The sequence below is a fragment of the Pungitius pungitius genome, chromosome 13, assembly GCF_949316345.1.
Source record: "Pungitius pungitius chromosome 13, fPunPun2.1, whole genome shotgun sequence".
NCBI lineage: Eukaryota > Metazoa > Chordata > Actinopteri > Perciformes > Gasterosteidae > Pungitius > Pungitius pungitius.
The window spans coordinates 1467017-1483026 of record NC_084912.1 but is presented as its reverse complement, the minus strand read 5'-3'; positions in this window follow the sequence as shown (position 1 = coordinate 1483026).

The following is a 16010-nucleotide window of genomic DNA, read 5'->3' as shown; positions in this document are numbered from 1 at the left end:
TCGTCAATGCAGAGCACTTTTTATTCATTTTATTGGATGAAATCCATCCAATAAAGGACGTCAGAATAAAGGACGTCACCGCGGTTAAGAGCTGCTGCCTTTTGACACGACCCCCCCTCGCCCCCCCCCCCCCCCCCCGCGCAGGAAGCCCGGCCCTTCTCCACGTCGCGTTAGCACGTTAGCATCAGCTGTTTAACTATTAGAACAAAGACAAACGAGTCTTGATCCATGTTCACTTCACTCAGAGAGGAAAAGAGGCCAAAACTTTACACTGAAGTGAAGAAAAACACAAATAAGTGACGACTCCTCAGTCTGTGTGTGTGTGTCTGTGTGTGTGTGTGTGTGTAGTTTTTTTGAGGCAATGTAGATTTAAGTGGAATAAAGAGATTAGCTGTGTGTCGATAATCCTCTTCTCATCCTCTTCCTTCAGTCGTCTGAGGCTCATCGGCCGCGTTGTTTCTGCTTTTTTTACGCCGATAAACTTTCTTTTGCTGCAGCGATTTACATGTTGAAAAAAAAAAAACTAAAAAAGGAGTGCGATTTGTCACAGGAGACGTTTCTGTTTACTCCAACAGGCTTAAACCGTTTTTACATACAGATCACCTGGCTGTTTATTCCCACTTAATAAACAAAACCCCAAATGTTCTTATTATTCTCATGTAAGTCGAGCTAAAGGGAAAACGAGAGAGAGAGAGAGAGACAATTACCAGAGCTCATTTCATCAAAATTAATGAGATTTTAAGTCGACCCAGGCAGCCGGAACTCACTCGCCAGAATACCAATGTGCGTCCAAGTCGGGGACAGAAAAGCCCACAAACACATGGGATGTGAACCCAGTCTGCAAAACACTTCACATCCATTCAGAGGCAACGCTGTGATCTGATGTCAAGTCAGCCATTAACCCCACAGAGAGCCCTCATGGGGGGGGGGGGGGGGGGGGTGGTCCGGCTCGCTCCGAAGAAGAGCCCAGGTGTGATGGAGAGACCTCCTGGGGGGGGAGTAGTGTGTTTCATTTGTTCCAGCAGTAAGTAGGAACCTTTTCATCTACTTTCCGTGTTTTCATTCCATCACACGCAGATCTTTCTTGGTGGGACTTTATTTCTTGCAGAGGTTCTCATGAAGGTCCAACCGGGAGACCTTCTCACACTCGGCTGTTTGTGTTCAGGAGGAGAGGTTTCCACGAGGAACGCGGCGCTCCGATGGGGGGGGGGGAGGGTCACGCGCCGCCACTTGGTTGTGTGGCTGTAATCTGAGGTGTGTTTCATTTCCTGAAGCTGTCACTCCTTCTCCAATGACCTCACTGTGAGTGTGTGTGTGTGTGTGTGTGTGTGTGTGTGTGGGGAGGCCCTCTATGACCAAGGGGCTTAAGTGGCCTCAGAGACCCCGCCACCATGTAATCACACACACACACACACACACACACACACACACACACACACACACACACACACACACACACACGCATGTGTGCCTTGAAATATAATGATCATGTGAAGGAATGTGTGTGCAGACGCAAGACTGACCTACATTGCTATTTTAACTGATTAGAGGTTGTCCTTAATGAGACCTATTAACATCAGACCTTAAATACACACACACACACACACACACACACACACACACACACACACCTCAGTGGAAGAGCATAATGCATTTATGTTGGAGGGAATTTTTCTTTCCATTCACTTTTCACCTCCCGTCATCTTTTGTTAGTCTCTTCCACTTCAACCTGAGACACACACCAACACACACAAACACACACAAACACACACACGCTAAAACACCACAGTGTGTTGAAGAGCTGATGCGATCGCACACTGGATCTTCTCGTCTCTAACCCAAACATGAAGGTCCAGTGAGGCGTTGATTCACTTCAGAGGGAGTATCGACTCCGTTTCAGGCTCATTCACATGTGTGTTCAGCACACCTGGAACAACATATGGAGGGGGGGGGCACAAAGTGTGTTGAGGGACGTATTCCTCACGTTCTTGTCTCGTAGCGTACAGCCCTCTGACGTCCGCTTCCCTCCTCTTCTCCGTCCTTTCATCCGTTATCTCTGGCAGTGACGTGCTTTGAGTTATTGGGGTCACTTCTGACGAGTCATCGCTCATTCTGAGGTGATCCTCGTGGGGGGGGGGGGGGGGGGGGAGCTGCGTGAGCAGCAAGCACCTTTTCAGGCGTCATGTCACGGCACAGCGTTATTGTGTTTGGGCAAAAACAAGCCTGGTTTCAGTGAGGAAACCAAAGGAAACTGTAAAATGTCGCACTAGTGTGTTAAGAAGCCAACAACAATAGAGACTCACCTTTTAAAATCACCACTAAAAGGTCACTGACATTTAACTCTATCTTCAAGTTATCGACAAGAACCTTTGGCTTCACACAGGACACGAACCCGGTCTCCTGAAGTCTTCCTTTACAAACCTCTGTTAGAAACAATAGAGCAGGAGGCTCGGGGGGGTCCTCACAGGAGGGGGGGGTGACTGAAACTTGTTATGATCACGTTCTGCAAATTCTCTCAATCCCGCCGATTATTTGCACCACTCGCACAAATAATCTGCTGCTGTCCAGTGAAAAACATTCATCCTTCTTAAAGGCTCTTAATCTCACGGCTGGATCAACCCCTCCCCCCCCCCCCCGTCCTGCCCCTCGGATCCACGAGGAACAAGAAGGGGGTCCAGAGCTGTTTGACAAGCTAAACTCTGAATAAATCCAAAGTGGGACACAACGGACGCCGGAGTAATGATCTTAACTTGCCTACTTGAGCCATATTAGCCGCGCTGTGAGGAAAAGCCCAGTAAACAACGTGTGTGGACCAGCTGGCTGATGGGGGGGGGAGGGGGGGGTGCAGGTGTGCAGGTGACAGGGGGAGAGCTGCTGCGTGATGGTTCATCAACACGGGATACAAACCACTTCTTGGAGGTCTCACTCATCTCAAACACAACAAGGCCTCCAGTCAGGTAACGTTCTATTAATTGTACATTTAGAGATGAATGAGTGGGAAGTGGTCTAGAAAACCCAAATGATGCTAACTACCCGGCTAATGTCATTATCTCTGTGGGAGATTAATGACAGCTATTTATAGCTCATTAATCCATATCGAGTAGGACTGAAGATTAATTTGTTAATCAGCATAAAAAAATACAGCGTCTGAGTAAAGCTGTCCTCCTGCGCGTTTGTGTACGTGTGTGTGATCCAGCTCACTTCTGTTTCACATTCAATTGTCTACCTTCTCATCCCTCCTGCCTGAGCTTCTCCCTCGGGCCGATTAGCCATCAGCCCCCCCCCCCCCCCCCCCCCCCCCGAAATCCCTCCCTCCCCACTTTGTGCCGCTGTGCCGGCGACTCGGTGAACTAAGTCAACGCGGCCTCACTCACTGTAGAGGCTCTGCTTTCTTTAACCAAGAAGCCCCCACATGTCCCAGCCCCCACATGTCCCAGCACAGACATGTCCCAGCACAGACATGTCCCAGCCCCCACATGTCCCAGCACAGACATGTCCCAGCACAGACATGTCCCAGCCCCCACATATCCCAGCCCCCACTTGTCCCAGCACACACATGTCCCAGCACAGACATGTCCCAGCACAGACATGTCCCAGCACACACATGTCCCAGCACAGACATGTCCCAGCACAGACATGTCCCAGCCCCCACATGTCCCAGCCCCCACTTGTCCCCTAAAGTCCCCGTGTGATTATTATTTTGGGCTGAAGGAAGCAAACAAACAAGCTCCTGGTGTGTTGGAATGCTTCTAACCTGCAGCCTCATTGACAATGAATAAATATGAATATGAATGTAGGAGGGGGTGGAGGGGGGGGGGGGCACAGCGCGACCTATTTTCAGAAGGTCTTTACTGCACAACGTGCACATTGTGTGACACACATTGTAAAGCTGGACTTCTCCTGGCTGTGAATCCCGTGTCGTAGATGATGAAAATCTGAGCGCAGGTTTTACAGCTTGTTGCAGAACTTTATTATAATCACGTTCCTTCCAGTGGGGGGGGGGGGGGGGGGGGCTTCTTTCTCTGCATGTGGACATTAGCTGTGGCTTAACCCTATCACAATCAAGTTGCTTTCTGGGAAACAGCGCCTGTATTTGTAGGGGTGGGGTATGATTGATTGGGTCAAAGGGGGGAGAAGGGGGGGGGGGCACAGACTCCAAATCCAGAGAGAAAAATTGAGAGACAATCACAGAGATGGGGAGGGATTTCCTGTCCCTCTCCAGAGGATCGGACTGGTGTTCCTAATAACAAGCTTACCCCCCCCCCCCCTCCCCCCTCTTTCCTTTTGGGGGATTTGAGGGCAGATCACCCCACTCCGCTTTAAACACACACTCTGCTCGGATTAACACACACACACCAGATGCTGTTGTCGTCTGGGGTAGAGCCAATGACCAACCCCCCCCTCCCCCCTCCCCGCCTTGTTTGTTTTTGACTGGACGTCATCGTCTTCTACCTGCAGGCCTTCTCTGACCTTCCCATGGTGGTGGCGACTGAGGACAAGGACACTGAATGCAGGGACATGGAGGACGACATCGGGGCCTCAGAACTCTTTTCATACGAACTTGAGGAAATGTTTAAAGGGGCAAAAAGCAGGAAAACAAGGAACCGTCTGACACAACGTGAGTGTGTGGTGGTCAGCGTGCACTGAACACACATAATGGCATTACTTGGTTTTTGGTTCTAATCCAATTCATTGAACAACTGAACCGTCATTTCGACCCGATGAAGAGTTAAGGATCCGGAATCCACTGAAATAGTATTTTAAAAGCATCAGCTGAAAGAGGGCTGTCCCATGTGACTAAATGTGTAATCGGGATGTGTTTTTAACTGATAGCGATGTGTATTTATCAGATAAGAACTGTTCTCATTTACCGTAGGATTTCACTATGGAAACAAACAAGCATTAAACCGGACCATTACAACTTGAAGAAGTAACCCGTCCACCTCTGATCCTCTGCCACCTCCGTGTTTCTGTTTGGCAACGTGTAACTCCAGTGGGGTGGGTGGTTCACCGGTGACCCCTGACCTCGGCCAATCACTTGCTGAATGCCCTTTCGCACCCATCGAGCCCTCCCACACGTCAAACCAAGACCGAACAGAGGAAAATAACAGTCGAAGAAACAAAGTAAGAAAAGAGCCGGGTGAAATTCCCTCTGTAATTTGGCCCCTCGTATCTCGTGTATATTTCAATATATATATTTATATAATGTCATAATGTCATAATGTCATAATGTAATAATGTCGTAATGTCATGATGTCATAAACGCTGCTGGTGACGTGACTGTGGCTGCTGCACTGCTGTCATAACGTCACAAACGTCACAAACACACACACACACACACACACACACAACACACAGATGTTGAGAGGAGGAGGAGGAGGAGGAGGAGGAGGAAGAATCGCTCTGAATGAAACTTTCTTTTGAACTGTGTACGACTGGGGCACTTCCCAAGTTTGGCTTTTCTCTTTAAAGCAGCGGTTCTGCACCAGATAAACATTTGAGTTGATTATTGCTTTACAAGATTGTAAGAACTTTATTTTTGTAATTTCTCCATCCCTGTAAATTACGGCCTGAGAGCTAACACATGAGAGCTAACAAAGCTGCTACTCTGGACTGCTTCAGTTCTTCTACTCCATGTTATATCTTCACAAACATCTCTTTTTGTCCAACAAACCCGTCCCCATGTGGATTGCTAAGATAGCATCGATGTGACACGTATTACCTGCAGTAACACGTATTACCTGCAGGGTGGAGAGAGAGAGAGAGAGAAAGGGGAGGTGGAGGTGAGTTAGTCTTCAAAGCCTTGAAACGCCTCTCAGCTCTCAGAAGAATCTGTTTATCGAGTTATTAAAGTGTCGAAGCGTGAAACAGGGCTCCCCGACAGCTAAATGCTAAGAATGCTAACCGCTCTCTCAACACTCACCATGGTTAGCGGGTACTTTTTTCACACCTCGCGGTTCTTCTCAGTGAAGCACTAAACACACACCACAACGGACTCTGATGGCAGTTGTGTCCGTTTCAGGTCAGTGTGGAAAAAAATAAAACTCAATTCACGAGGGAACGTTGCGAGATGATGTTGCGGTTCATCCTGAAGGGAACACAATTGTTGGCCCGGAACTTCACGTCGGCGCTCAAGGAAAAGTCGGGAGGACAAAAGTCAGGAGGACAAAAGTCAGGAGGACAAAAGTCGGGAGGACAAAAGTCATCCTTTCCGTTTAACGTTTCCCTGCAACTCACCCAGCAGCTGCTTCTCAGCGAAGAACGACTCAACGATGCGCACGTGCAACACGTCCGCAGCCAAAAATACAAACATTGGCCTCGGGGGTTCCAACAGAAGAGGAGACGGGATTAAGAGAGAGGAATCAGAGGCGGTTCTGAGGGAATCTTGCAAGTGTGAAGCTTCCAAATCTCCGGGTCTGCGTAATCCTGTCGGTCCACCTGTCAGTCACGCACGGGCCGCATCCCGGCACCCGAGCCTCCGGAGACACCGAATCACATTACGGGACAACCTGTAAATGGAAAGATACCCAAACCACCCCCCCCCCCCCCCCCACGTCCCCCCACGTCCCCCCCCCCCCGACCTGCCAGCCACTTAATGGGTTTGGGTTTTGTCCATTAAAGCCTACATTGTATCCCGTTGGATTCAACTGTATTTTCTTGTGTCAGGTTGGATGTGCAGCGTGGGAACAGAGCGACCGAAACGTTCACTGAACAAAGAAGAGAAACTGCAAGCGAGGGAGAGGGAGAGAGGGGGGGTGTGTGGGGGGGGGGGGGGGGCATGTCACAAGGTGATTGAAGGACAAGGGAGAGCACAGAAAGAAAAGTGAGATAAGAAATTCGTTTTTTATTCAGGCAGCAATTATTTTCTCCTCACTCCATTTGTGTTTTAGGGGCATTTCCTTTTTATCGCTTTCACGGCCATTTTATTTAATCATCACATAATTACACTTCTGGATCACATCTTGGTAATTCAATTCTAAATTCAAACTAATAACACTCACTTAATATTTAAATTATGATTTGCACATTCCAGCTGTTGTTGAAGCGACCCCCAAAGTTCAACCAACAAGCAACAAGCGCCAAACGTTGTGAATTGTAAACAAAGTTAATACAAAAAAACAACCTCCTTTCAATATTTACTTACCTTTCAGATTAAAAGCCTTGGACATACTGTATAATATTGCACTTGCTCATTTCTCTCTGGTGAATCACCCACAACGTGACGGTAAATGCGAGTAAATGTAAAAGTGAACTCATCAGGCGAGCAGCTGCTGACGGAGGAATTCTCCTCCTGTTTGCCGGGTCAACAGCGACTTCCTCCCATTGAAACAGTAGCAGCGTAACACACAAACACAAACAGAGCCGCGACCCCGGCCGACCTCTCAGCCTTCCTGTAGAGCCGATGGAAACGCCAATGCAGTTCTACTCCAATGCAGTGCTGCGGCTGTTTTAATTAGTTCGAATGGATCAGTTGACTTCATTTATTTGCAAATAATGTTTTTACATGGCGCTGATATAAATTTTCAGAGTTTCTGATTAATATGACACACACACACACACACACGCACACACACACACACACACACACACGCACACACACGCACACACGCACACACACACACACACACACACACACACACACACACACACACACACACACACACACACACACACGCACACACACACACACACACACACACACACACACACACACACACCACTCTATTGCATTGTTCTTCCAGATTTCGGCAGGAAGGAAATCCTTTTCTAGAAGGGACGTCTGATGTGTGCGTCATAGAGACCAGTGTGTGACCAGTATGTAAGTGTGAATCCAGTGTGTGACCAGTATGAGACCAGTGTGTAACTAATGTGTAACCAGGGTGTAACCAGTGTGGGACCAGTGTGTAACTAACGTGTAACTAACGTGTAACTAATGTGTACCAGTGACCAGGTCATTGTGTCCAGGTGTATCAGTGTGGACACAATGACCTTAAATCCCACAACAATGCGCTCACACAGAGGTGCGGCCTGCGTGGGATCTGTGACCCACTTCCTTCGGTACACAGCAGTGACCTCATTTGAGTTTCCAGCTGTTTGTGAGTCTGTGGCAGAGGGGCCACATGGATTCATCCGTCATGTTCCTCCCCTCGTAGATTCGTCTCCACGTCTGTGTGTTCCTACGCCAGGTAGTCTGCTTCCACCCGAGGGAGCGTTTTCCTGTGAAATGGGTGTGATATATATATATATATAAATATGTATTTTAAAATATTTTATTCCAGAAAGGACGACCATCCAGGAGTATTTAGCGTTGGTACCTGAATGACAATTTGGTGGCATGTATGCAAGTTCTTGGTGAAAAGTGGCGCTGAGCTAGAGACGCGCCGCGCGCCCCATTAGCATGTTGTGTCGCAGTCGTTGTTATCTCCCGCCTCGGCGCCCGGGTGCCTTTGTTGATTTGTGCGCATCAGACGCTTCAACAAATATTTCTCTCCGCGCTTTGCAAACAAGGAGCTTCCCATTTTCTTTCTGTTGTTTCTGTTTCGGGGAGCTTCTGCAGAATAATAAAGGTTGTGGTGTTAGCGGCAGCTTGCGTGTGCACCGGCGTATGGTTTGTGTGTTTTGGAAGGAGGCAACAAGGGCAGTAAGAGCAGAGTGGGGCTTTATGATGAAACTCAGTGGCAATTTGAAGTCTTCAATCATTGAGCCAGAAAGTGGGGGAAAAAATAGGGAAAAAGGGGGGGAAAGGGGGCGAGGTGGAAAGGAAAAGGTGGGAGGAGAGAGAGAAGGAGACGAGAAAGAGCAAACAAGAGATTGCAGAAAGGGGAACAAAGCAAAGAGAGAGGAAGGTAGAGAGAATTAATGGCTTCATCATACAGTAAACTGAGACATGAAAGCACCGCCTCAGCCTATTTATCATAGAAAAACAACACAGTGTGTGTGTGTTTGTGTCTCTGATTGCTCTGTCGCCAGCTCTTTGTGTGCGTGTGTGTGTGTGTGTGTGTGTGTGTGTGTGTGTGTGTGTGTCAGTCGGTGCGATTCCTCTCCTTCCTCTCAACACAGCAGCCCTGGCTGCAGGTTTCACCAAGTTGACATCCAGCATCTCGCGACAAGATGGGGGGTGGGGGGGGGGGGGGGCAGAGGAAAAACCCAGCAGTAGAGAAGCGGCCCTTGACTTAGCGCCGCTTGGCAAGGAGTGAGGAGAGGTTGCGTCACCAGGGAGAACCTCCCGAAAACATCAACAGTTTAACCTCGATGCTCCTCAAAGGAGACCCACGTTTTAACACATCTCAAAGACTCCAGAGGGACGTAACGGCGATCCGTGCAGCGCAATCTAGTTCCTAGAGTCATTAAAAAGAGAGTGAATGAATCATCATTTAAGGGACCACACATCACGCATCTGTCAATATGCAACAAGACAACGCAATCACTGCGCTTCAAATATATATATATATATATATATAAAAAATAGATGTAAATGTTTGACATATTGTCTTGTGTTTAAATGTGAAATGTCACAAAGATGTAGAAAATGTGTGGAGAAGCTCCATTTTCAAACCAAAAGAGACGGAGGAACAACAGCAGCGAGCGTGCGCGGCATGTTTATTCCTCCCTCTCCGCCGCGGGCGCTTTGCACTCAACACATTTTCTGTTGCACTGTGAGTTCATTTGAATTCAGTCATTTGAGAAGATAAAGTATTTCTCTGTCTCTCTTTTTCTTTTCTTTTTTCCCCCTTCATTCAACGTCGGGCGCTCATTCTTTTCACCTTGTTTGCAGAGCGCTGCCCAAAATTCAAACAGGGGGGGGGGGGGGGGGGGGGGGGGGAATGAAACGCACGCCGGCTTTCACGGTTTTTGCATCTTAATGCTCTCTGCAGGCTGTGAGCCGGTTTCCTATTGCCTCACTTCACACGAGGAGCCTGTAAACAAAAGTGCTCACTGGCTGAATGAAGAACATTTCAACCTTTGATTAAAGCAACACGTCCAACGACAGTGGACGCTGAAAGCTGTGAACATATTTCCCAGGAGGACGGAACTGAACCAGATGTTTTCATCACATGACACCGGGATGATATTGTGGGGAGGGATCATTCCAGTGAAAGTGACTCATACGGCGCAAAAAAAAAACATTCCTCCCTGTTTCGAAATCGCCAGGAGAGCATCTGTCTGGTTTCTCTTCCTCGGATACTCCTGCTTCTCGGAAACGAGAAAAAGATCAAAACCCTCTTTTCCTCTCAACCTCTTCTCTCCTCCAGCTGTGTGTTATCTGTCAGCTCCCATGTTCTCTGTCTCCCTGTGTGTGCCGGAGTCCGTCCACGTGCTTCCACATCTGTCCACGTCTGCATGTCTGAGTCTCTCCTATCGTTGTGTTTTCAGCGGATTGACGTGAATGAAGAGTGACTCGGTTAGAAGCATTAACATTTCCAAAGCCCAGAATCACTAATGGGGATGTTGTTGGGGAGGAGAGGCATTCGGCAGAATTCTGCATTATTTAGCATCCACTAGTTAGCATCCTCAAAGAAACACACACAGACACACACACACACAGACACACACACACACTTGTAAATGTGTTTTCCCACTTTTTGAAATCCGAAAAATACGGAGACGAGAGCTCGGGACGAGCACTTTAGAGCGGCACGATCGCCAAATGCCTCCGTAATGAGGCAGAAACACACAAAGCGCACAGCTTTTGGTTGACAATGTGCAAGGGCGCGCACACACCGATGCACACACACACACACACACAGAGAGAGATACCCTTGGACGTCTCTCGTCATTGATTCCAGCTCTGATAGGTTTGGGCCACAGAGCGGAGGGGGAGTGATGAAAGACAGTCGCAATCAGAGACAGACAGGTGGGGGAGACAGGGAGGGACGGGGGGGACGAGGGGGGGGGGTGGAAGGCAGACTTGTGTAGCTCCTTATCTCTGGTTTTAATGGGAATGTTGCGTATGAGTTGTGTCTGTCTGTATGTGTGCTTCCTCCTCTTTACCTCCACGTGAAATCTGCCTTCCGAGAGCGTTTGTCTGTCTCAGCGGAAGACGACCCGATAAGCGACGTCAGTCAGGCCTTCACTTTCATTCGGGGTCCCCAGAGGATGAAGCGTGCGGCCTGTGGTGACTTTGATTTTCCTCGAGCTCCAGCGTGAGGTTGATATTTGTCTTTTGTGGTTTTTTTCGGGCGGAATATCACAAAGGCCACCGGATGGTTTGCCAGGAAACTTACATTTAAGCCGTTAAAATAAGATCCGTAAACCTTTTAAAGGTAAAATACAGCCATCGACAAATGTTATCCATTACACAGATGTGCGTTTTGTGTGCCACGATATGTCACAATAGGTTCGTCTTCGTTAAACGCAGCCTGAACTTTGACCTTATCAATTCTTTTCAAAATAAAACGAGCACGGAGACACAAAATGACAACGACAGACTGAAATGTACTGAAGAGACACAAAGCAACTTCAATGGGTGACTGTAGTGTGTCAGAATGTGACAGAAAAACCCTCAAACACAGAGAGGAGGAGGACACTGAGACATCGAGTCTAAAGAAGAAAACACAAATATATAAATGCGTGTTCAAATAGTTGTTTGCTGCTCCTTTGTTTCACCATTTTCCTCTTGTGTTAACCCACCAACCCCCATCTCTCTCTCTCTCTCTCTCTCTCTCTCTCTCTCTCTCTCTCCCATCTCTATGTCTCTCCCTCTCTCTCTCGGTCTGTGTCACCCTGAGGCGGTATTTCACATTACCATCTACATCAGTCATAGGAGCTCTGGTTAAATGCATCTCATACCTCTCTGTGGCGAACACACACGTTTATTAGCACACACACACACACACACACACACACACACACACACACACACACACACACACACACACACACACACACACACACACACACACACACACACACACAGGTCATGAAGAACTCGGTCATGCATGACGACAGATCCTAATAGCTGTTGCTTGGCTACGCACACGCAGAAAACCCAGAGAAATCCAGTGAAACACATACACGTGCAGGCAATAATGCACACATATCATGGTGGCATGCAGGATGGGACACACACATGCGCACACAAACACACACGCACAAACAGAAAGCTCATCCAGAGCCGAGTAATGTTGACAGCGACCCTGCTATTTTTAAAGGGCACACATCACAAGATATCATCTCCTCATCATTTGTCCTCAGGGATCTCTGTCTATTCACACACACACACACACACACACACACACACACACACACACACACACACACACACACACACACACACACACTGCAAGCATTGCATCTTCACACTAAAGTATTCACACAGTAGGGGTTAATGTCACATCTCTCTGGATCTGTGAGTCTTAATAATTCGAGCTGTTAAAAACTGAAATGACGTTTACTTTTATTTATTTTTACTGAAGTCACAGAAAAATGTGGCCTTTATTTTCTTTGTTCTCCTCGGCTCGTTTTCCACGTAATAAAATGATCTGAGTCCGTCAGATTTACTATAAATAAAAAATAACGTAGTCGAATGAATGCAAAGCAGCAGCTGCTGAGTTTAATCAGCCACCTGCTTCAGAACATTTGGTTTTATTATAGACTGAAAAAAAAAAGAACATAATATGCTCCGATCTTTATAAAGGGAATCTGTAATTCTTCATTAACGAAATGAACCAAATGATAAACTGTAGCTAAACAGAAGGAGGATTTTAAAGTGCAGAGCAGCTTGATTCTGGGTTTAAACTGCCTCATTGTTTAGACTTTGAATAAAACACCTCAACAACGGCCTCCAAAGGATCCTTGTAAAAGTCAGATGTGGAACAACGCGCCTCACACGTGTGACACGTGTGAGGCGCGTTGGAGTCGTGACGAAGAGGCAGACGGGCCTCCAGCCATCTTCTGCTGCTCATGATTTGCCACCAGCAGCTTTTCTCTAACTTCTTGTGCATCGCCATCGACAGTTAAATTAAAACGGTTGACGATGACGATGATGATGATGATCAACATTTTGCTCCACTAACTCTATTCCTGTAAGACAGATTTACTTTTGCAGTGGTTGCATTTTCAAAGTGTAACTGTGCGACATCCTGAACTTGAATCCCTTTCATTCCACTGGTGCAACAGACCCACAGCATCTCCTGGAGTGATGGGAAGGATGGAACCACTGGGTCCAGCTTTGGGAAGGTTTTTGTGTACAATAGAAGCCAACGTGGCTCGATAACGGTTTAAATGAATCTGCTGAATTTGATATTTTATCCAAGTAGGTGTGGATCCAAAGAATTGCATCTCTTCACTGGATGTGAATGGAGCCTCTGATGCAGGGAGGGAATTATTGAGGTGATTAGCAAATGTGTTGCAGCGGGACTAATGAATGAAGGGGGGGGGGGGGGGGCGACATGCTAAAGTCAAGCTGTGAGATTCAGTCTGATCTGGATGAAAAAACATTTACGCAACCAGTTCCTTTCAATAAGTAAGTTTAACATTGAATTAAAAGAAAAATGCTTCAAGAAAAGAAACTCAAGGTGATGCACACTTTAAAAGATGCATATGAATTAGATTTAGAGAAACAAATACAATAGAAGATAAAAAAATAGATGATAAAACTTTCATGGTATAAGGACTGAATGTATCTACTGTTGACATTTACACATGGTTTGGAATTGTTGCATTGGAAAAAAAAAACATTAGTTAACACTGAAGTTATATGACTAATCCTAAACTTCTTCTGAAGACAGAAGCAAACACGTCCGATGGCTCACATTAAATCCTTCATTTCATTTCATCCAAACCAGTTGATGGAAATGGGAGGAGGGGGGGGGTCCTTTAACATGAAGGTCAGGAAATGCAGTTTGCACAACATTCAGACCTCCAAAAAACAGGAAGGGGAATTCAACTGAAGAACATCGTAGTCCAAAGAAGGGGGAACTTCCAAGACATCTGCTCGCATTGGAAAGAATTCCTGCCAATTCCTCCACCTCCCCCACCTCCCCCACCTCCCCCACCTCCTCCACCTCCTTTTCCTGCACCAGATCTGTGCTCATAAAACCGAAGTTGGGAGGAGTGAACTCAGTGAGAACTGCTCCCATTTTCGTCTTGCTTTAATTAACTTTGGATTTCTTAAACCCAGTCATCTTCATCCACCTTTTTTTTTCAGTGCAAACTCCTCCTTTCTTTTACATTCCTTTTGAAATGAGTAATTCCAGTTTGTTAGAAAAGGCCGTGCGCTGAATAAGCGCTGCATGTTCGCACGGTGCTTCGGATCAAATCATTTGCCACAGGAAGGACCTTGGAACCACTGCACAGTTTTCCAACCTCATCTCTGCTTTTGTCATGTGATGAGGTGCCTCTAAACTGCACTTCACTTTCACCACATTCTCTGTACGTTGCAGCCAGGCTCTGTGCACCACCCAGGATCCTCCACCTGATGATGCAACAGGGTCCAAACTGCAGCAACTAAGACTCATTCCAGCCCCAAGACATGTGATCGTCCACTTCACCAGATACGACTGCATGGGAGATTTTGTTAGAAAGTAAGAAAAAAAAACTGCAGCTTCCCTTGATATTCTTCGTCCTCTGAGCAGATGAAGGATTATGGGTGCAGGAAGCATGTGACTGTGGGAGGTCTTCTCTGATCAGTCCAGCAGAGTTTGATTGAGACGCAGTAAAACTAGGAGCAGCACGTCTGTGCCTCTTTAAGCTCAAAGCGGTTTTTCGTGTTTTCAATCCGCAGGAGGTGCAGAAGGTCAGATTTCACAACTGCAGGCTGCCCTCGAGACATCGACGGCGTGCAGACAGTTTGGACCCAACTGAGGAGAGAAAAACACCTTCGCTTCTCAATGAAACCTTTCGGGTTCCGATTTCTGCCTCTAAAAATACACGTCAGAGCTTTGAAGGCGTTAATGGCGAAGGCGGCCTCTTCGAGACGCTCGCCGCCCGCCTCTCCGTCCTCGATCTTCTACCTCTCCGTCCTTGATCTTCTGCCTCTCCGTCCTCGATCTTCTACCTCTCCGTCCTTGGTCCTCTGCCTCTCCGTCCTCGATCTTCTGCCTCTCCGTCCTTGATCTTCTGCCTCTCCGTCCTCGATCTTCTGCCTCTCCGTCCTTGATCCTTTTCCTCTCCGTCCTCGATCTTCTACCTCTCCGTCCTTGATCTTCTGCCTCTCCGTCCTCGATCTTCTACCTCTCCGTCCTTGATCTTCTGCCTCTCCGTCCTCGATCTTCTACCTCTCCGTCCTTGATCTTCTGCCTCTCCGTCCTTGATCTTCTGCCTCTCCGTCCTTGATCTTCTGCCTCTCCGTCCTTGATCTTCTGCCTCTCCGTCCTTGATCTTCTGCCTCTCCGTCCTTGATCCTCTACCTCTCCGTCCTTGATCCTCTACCTCTCCGTCCTTGATCTTCTGCCTCTCCGTCCTTGATCTTCTACCTCTCCGTCCTTGATCCTTTGCCTCTCCGTCCTCGATCTTCTACCTCTCCGTCCTCGATCTTCTGGCTCTCCGTCCTTGATCTTCTACCTCTCCGTCCTTGATCTTCTACCTCTCCGTCCTTGATCCTTTGCCTCTCCGTCCTCGATCTTCTACCTCTCCGTCCTCGATCTTCTGCCTCTCCGTCCTTGATCTTCTGCCTCTCCGTCCTTGGTCCTCTGCCTCTCCGTCCTTGATCTTCTGCCTCTCCGTCCTCGATCTTCTGCCTCTCCGTCCTTGATCTTCTGCCTCTCCGTCCTTGATCTTCTGCCTCTCCGTCCTTGATCTTCTACCTCTCCGTCCTTGGTCCTCTGCCTCTCCGTCCTTGATCTTCTGCTTCTCCGTCCTTGGTCCTTTGCCTCTCCGTCCTTGATCCTTTGCCTCTCCGTCCTCGATCTTCTGCCTCTCCGTCCTCGGTCCTCTGCCTCTCCGTCCTTGATCTTCTGCTTCTCCGTCCTTGGTCCTTTGCCTCTCCGTCCTCGATCTTCTACCTCTCCGTCCTTGGTCCTCTGCCTCTCCATCCTTGATCTTCTGCTTCTCCGTCCTTGGTCCTTTGC